Source organism: Polistes canadensis, unplaced genomic scaffold, assembly GCF_001313835.1.
Source record: "Polistes canadensis isolate GaletaPanama2010 unplaced genomic scaffold, ASM131383v1 scaffold_7, whole genome shotgun sequence".
Taxonomy (NCBI): Eukaryota; Metazoa; Arthropoda; class Insecta; order Hymenoptera; family Vespidae; genus Polistes; species Polistes canadensis.
The window spans coordinates 1212916-1219210 of record NW_014569554.1 but is presented as its reverse complement, the minus strand read 5'-3'; the positions used below and the strand labels follow the sequence as shown (position 1 = coordinate 1219210).

General features: G+C 31.8%; 1 protein-coding gene across 4 annotated transcripts in view; it reads right to left on the bottom strand.

Moving 5' to 3' along the window:
• Positions 1-6295, bottom strand: part of LOC106790326 (peroxidasin) — a 214106-nt gene that overhangs the window by 142170 nt on the left and 65641 nt on the right. The window contains exon 1 of one of the 4 annotated variants that reach the window (XM_014755160.1): positions 2605-2623. The exons of the other annotated variants lie outside the window; for them this stretch is intronic. The gene's annotated coding sequence lies outside the window, so the exon portion shown is untranslated. Of the gene's footprint in view, positions 1-2604; positions 2624-6295 lie in introns of those variants that run through there. 4 annotated transcript variants of the gene reach the window in all.

Sequence of the window (6295 nt, the reverse complement as noted above, 5' to 3'; positions counted from 1 at the left end):
TTTTTTTTTTTTTCTTTTTAGTACACCTTTATTTTTCTTGTATTTACCAGAGATCATTATCAGCGACAATTCGTTTAAAATACTCTTACCATTTTATTTGTGATACTCTTATATTTTCTCTCTCTCTCTCTCTCTATCTCTTTTTTTCTTCGTTTGTTTATTTTAATCAAGTTTTTAATCCAACGTTTCCAAACAATCGGATTGATCTTATTAAACGATGTCAAAGCTTCGTTGAAATTAAACGCGAATGCAAATATCTATCAACTGTTAGGAAATAGATAAACGAAAAAAATGAGATGAAAGTTTCCTTTAAGCATATTATCTACCTTCATAATATCCTAAATGGGAAAGAATCATTGCGATTTATCGATTGACTATGAGAAATCCTTTCCCCAAAATTCCTTTTCCATTATTCAGATAAAAAAGGAAATCCTCTAATTCCTCGTATACGATTCTCTATACGATATGCATTACATACAAGTCCGTGCAACCAACCCGATTAATAATTTCCAACTGAAAAGCCCAAGACTAATAGTGTTCCTACCGTTGAATTCGCTCAAGCTTATTGAGCAGACATCGAACAAAGCCATAATCACGAAAATGATCCCTTTTCTGAAAATCGATCGATATTCAGCCTTCAAACTAGGCCTGTATAATTGATTTACTGCCCTCACCTATGAATTTTCATTACAAATTTGTATCAAACTTTGATATATATGCGCACGATTATTTACTTATTTATTAATTATTGTTACCCCTATCGTTCAATTTGTACAACCAAATTTCGTTGATTTAATTTTGTTTACAACGACGTGTAATATATATAAAAATTCAAATAATATATTGAAATTTTATTTACTTTATTATTATTATATATATATATATAATATATTGTGTTATTTGTTAATTAATATACGAGAAGATTTTATTATTATTTTTTGTTTTCTTTCAGTTTGAGATATATTCAATATAAACAAATAATATTGTATTATAATTTGCAATGATTTTGTGAATACGTAAAATATAGATTAACTGATTTTTTTATGAGGAAAAATTAGTTAGAACATTTAACAAAAGAATCGTTATTGTCTTAAACGTTCTATAAAATAATATCCACAAATTCTTGTGATCATTCGATTCCGAGGCGATCGGGGTGGAAGAGAGAAAGAAAAATTTAATTACAAACGATAAAACGTCGCTTTGCCAGTTTATCGAAGTGTAATAACAGCTTATAGTAAAAAAAAAAAAAAAAAAAAAGAAAACAACTACACATGAGAGAGAATGAGAGAGGAAGAAGTACGAGTGGAGCTCTAAATTCTCTTACCAGAAGGGTAATAACTCACGACCATAAAACACGAACGTTAGCTCTTTCACTTTCTCTCTTTCTCTTTCTCTTTTTCCCAACTAACAACCGATAAAATGACATTTCACGAACAAGCATAACTAAAGTTTCGTTCTATGTGAAACTTAACGGTACAGTATGGTAAAAAAAAATGGACAAAAAAAAACAATCCAAAATTTCCCGAAAAATAATCAACGATAAGAAAAATATTTATTTTCCTTATTTTCAAAATTTTCATTTGTTTAAAACCAGACACACACAGTATCGTGAAAAATATTACTTATAAAAATAATAAATCACAGAAAATGCAATGCAGTTTTTCTTCTTATAGATATGAAATTTGAAATAGTGCATACGCATTCTCGACGATGGTTAAAAAGAAAAAAAGAAAAAGGGAAAAAGGAAATGGGGGCTTGATCATTACGATAAATATCTCCGACAAATAAATTTACTTTAATTATCTACCTTTTGTTTCAATCATAATCAGGTCACATTGGACAGTCCACAATTTACACAATGTGTAATTTGGTTAGTCACGTATATACGTTTATGCATTTGTATTCATAAGAATTTTTATTCTATTGATGTCAAGCAAGTACTACCTTCGTTTTTAATGCATAAGTCAAATCTCGATCTATACTTTAGAATTATACAAATACCTACATACATATTACATAATACAAACTTACACAAAAGAACACGTTTATGTGTGTTCAAAGAATTTATTATTCGATATATTATAAAAAAGAGAAAAAAAAAAGAGAAACATTTTCTAGCGAATTAAATATTGAAGAGACAAAAATTCTCCTAATGCTAAACAAAAAAAAAGGAATAATTAATATTCGAGAACAAAGTCTGGTTTATCCTATCAAAAAAAAGAAAAATAAATAAATACAAAAAATTACTCTTCTCTTATACTTTCCCTCGGTGTAGTATAATACTTTAAATCCATAGAACTATCACAAAAGAACTATTTCCTTGACGAAGTAACGTTGGGTTCGATCAATCTAAAAAAAGAATTAAAAGAAAAAAGCATAAAAAGAGAAAGAGAAAAAGAGATAGAAAGAGAGAAAGAGAGAGAGAGAGAAAAGGCAAAGGAGAAAGCAAAATAAAAAAAAAAAAAGGAGAAATTCGTAGAAAATCGTCCCGATGTAGAACAAAGCGTTAATGTTTCGAGGGTTGCATCGTGCTTTGTCCATTTTCCGAACGATTCTGTGACAGAAAGCACGGAATTGACGTGACCACCCTCTGGTAGTACCTACAACCCTCCCTTTCCTTTCTCTCTTCGGTAGCCACCCTTCTGTAACACAACGGTTTCAACGTTCCACGCGTCGTAATTTGCTCGGCCGATCGATCTCTTTCTCTTTCCATGCTAACTCCAAACGGATTCTCTCTCTCTCTCTCTTCCTCTCTCTCTCTCTCTCTCTCTGTCTCTCTCTCTCTGTCTTTTGTTGAATCGATCGATCGAGTGCAGGACTATCGAATGGGCGGGTGCGACATTAGTTATCGGTAACAAGCGCGACGAACAAGTACGTTACAACGTAACCGTAGCGTGTTCTACACAACCATAAAGTACATGCCATTGCACGGACTCCTCTCATCCTACTGATTCTCCAACTATACCTCTTCCACCACCTCCTCTTCCTCCTCCCACTCCTAACTATCGCACTCTTCGTTCAGGACGATACAAGAGGAACGATATCTCGAAACAACCGATTCGTACGAATTCGTTTGAACCGAGTAACTTTATCAGCTACCTGGTCACCACGTCAATGTATTCGTTTTGTACGTTGTTCAAAATTTCTACTAACGTTTGTTGCGGTTACTTTACCATGCTGCTGCTGTTGCTGCTGATGCTATCTGACTGTATACTTGATAATAACGAAGTTTATTAATTGTCGTAATTTTTTACATTACTTTTTTGTTTTAATTATAACGATTGGTATTTTTTAAGAAGATTATTGAAATTTGTTCTTTTTCATTTGTAATCGTTCGAATTATTCATGTAATTCGATTCAATTTATGTAATAGGATTTTGGTCTCCGTTTATATGGTCAGACAGTTTTAAGTAGTACGAATTATTCGTATGTGATCAGACAGCTGTAAGTAGTACGAAATACCCTTATTTGATCAGACATTAAATTAAACTGATGTTATCCCAATTTTATAAATTGATTTATATATTATTTAATTATAGATTTGTATTATATATTTAAATAATCAATCAAATAATAATGAAAAGAAATCAATCAAAAATCAAGTTGAATATTTTTATATTTATATTCTTTGTGCCGGTTCTTTAAAAGTTCCTATCAAAAGGTACATAGAAAAGAAGAAGAAGAAGAAGAAGAAGAGGTAATAAACAGAACAAACTCCTTTAATTTTCAAATGTCAAAAATAAATAGTAGAGGTAAAGCACGAGAGTTCAAATAAGAGATGGACAAGAGAGAGAGAGAGAGAGAGAGAGAGGAGAAATAAAAAGGGATGAAAAAGGAAAGAAACCAACAGACTAAATCTCAAAGTTCACTTTTGACTGAGAAATAAGTTGAATACAAAAAAAAATTAAAACAAACTCCCACACTAACACATACCCACACCCACACACACCAAATCATTCGCTTGTACAAACGGAAGAAAATAAAAAAAAAAAAGAAAAAAGTGAAGGACTTAGGAGTAAGTCAAGCTTAGCATTTTCGAAACGAACTCGCGACCTCCCGCACAATACTTTCTCTTTTATACGCGAACTTATCTAATGAGACGTAATTCCACGTACGAATACCGGATTACGTGACGGTACGATAAATTTTCATTTTTCCTCAACATGCTAAAACTCAGCATCGCGTCGTGATGACCAAGACTACCACCCACTCGTTTACGTATGTCACGTATGAAGATTCACACACAAATAAACACATATACACGCATACGCGCAATTGTATACCGGGCGTGCATGCAAACACATTTTCATTAAACGGGAAACGTACGAGCTTTACGTTTTGAACTCAGCACGTACTAACGAGCTATCCCTTTCTCTCTCTTTTTCTCTAATTTACACTCACATTCTCATTCTCATTTTCATTTTCATTCTCTCTCTCTCTCTCTCTCTCTCTCTCTCTCTCTCTCTCTCTCTCTTTCATTTGTCCTCTTCATCAATCCTAGTATTTTTCTAGATCATTTCGTCTATGAACAATTCATATTTCTTTCTTTATTTTCTTCTCATTGAACTGACAATACAAACATTTATTCGCTATTACCGTGAAATCACATCAGATCCAATAATCGAGTACTTAAATAGATAGATATCAGTATTTCACTTCTCCCCGTAATTTCTTTACCTTTTAAACATCTATTTTTTTCCTATTTATATTCTATTGCATTCGATTTATTTCATTTCCTTGAATCATCTGCTCTCATCTTTTGGTTAACCGATTGCATAATAATTTAAATTTTCATAGACAAATTTTGTTCGTTCTTAAGTTACCGATCTAATGTTTTAATTATGTACTTGCGAATAATGTTTAAAATACAATAAAACAAAAAACAAAGCAATGGAGTGTTTTTTAAGGAATAAAAGGAACGTATGTGGGTAACGTTAGTATCGTTATTAGGAAATACGCGTTTGGACCCAATAGAATTCCCTTTTGCGCAAAGCCAAGTACAGTTATCGTAAAGGTCACGCGAGATGAACACGCAAAATGATCTCGTCCAGCATCAGGGAACGGCGAGATGCGGTAGAACGATCGAGCTCGTTCGAAGGGAAAATGCCGGAACGACGATGATCACGCAAAAACAACTTACGTCAACGTTCTGACTAAATAAAGAAAGATAATTTGCAATGGAACAAAAGTCTGATCTACTAGAACGAGAAAACATTATGATAATTGACTTGCATCAAACAAATATTCCTATTGTTTTTCTATTTAATTAAAAACATTGTGTGTATGATAACTTTTAGTTTATCACCAATGATTATTGGATTGAGAATCTTATATAGATATATTTATTAATAAAACTATATATAAGTTTTATATACTATGAGTCATTTTAATTTACGAATCAATTAGTAAAAGAAACGAAAAATGATTTCTAATTTATTTACCTTACGCAAAAATAATGAAAATATCAATTAACCAAATCCCTCATGGGTAATAAATTTATTGATATAAAGTTTTAATAGGATGAAGTAAACGCGTAAAATTATAAGTCGAGTAAAGCAAAAGCCATAACAATCGATCTGTAAAGGTGTTCATAATGAGAAGACACCCAACTGCAGTGGATGTTCTTAACAACCATGGAAATGTTAATCCTCGGCAGGCTGATTCTCGTTTCTGCGGTTTCTCGTGGTAATGTAGCAGAAGCAACGTTAGTGAACGGTTCAACGTCGATGTGTTAACGGATGCAATAACTATTACCGTTTCGGTAATGTCCGCCATATTGTTCTCTGGACGTTGCTTACCGATTGACCCTTGAATAAAAGTATTGCGGATTTCCAATGATCTTTCTCCTATTAAACGAAATGTAATTGAACTGAAAATCAACTAACGAATGCCAAAAAAAAGAAAAAAAAAAATTAGATAAAAAACAAGACAAATCGAAAACACAATTTTTAACAAAGAATGGATTCATTACATTTTTCAAACTCGTTTCGTTAAAATATATAAAAAATATTATATATATTGTATATATATATATATATATATATATATCTCATTGGATTGTAACAAATAATAACGCATAAAAACAAGAAATACTCGTCCAAGTTTTTTTTTGTCCAAAAAAGAACAGAAAAATAGAAAAAATTATTGCAACCCAATCAAAACAAAGAAACGCATTTGAAAATATTAATTTTGTTTAAGATTTAAGATATGTGTTCTTCAGCATTTAGTGTTAGATGGATGAACCTCGGTAATACACGCACACGATTGAACATATTGCACGTCGGAACAGCTTCTA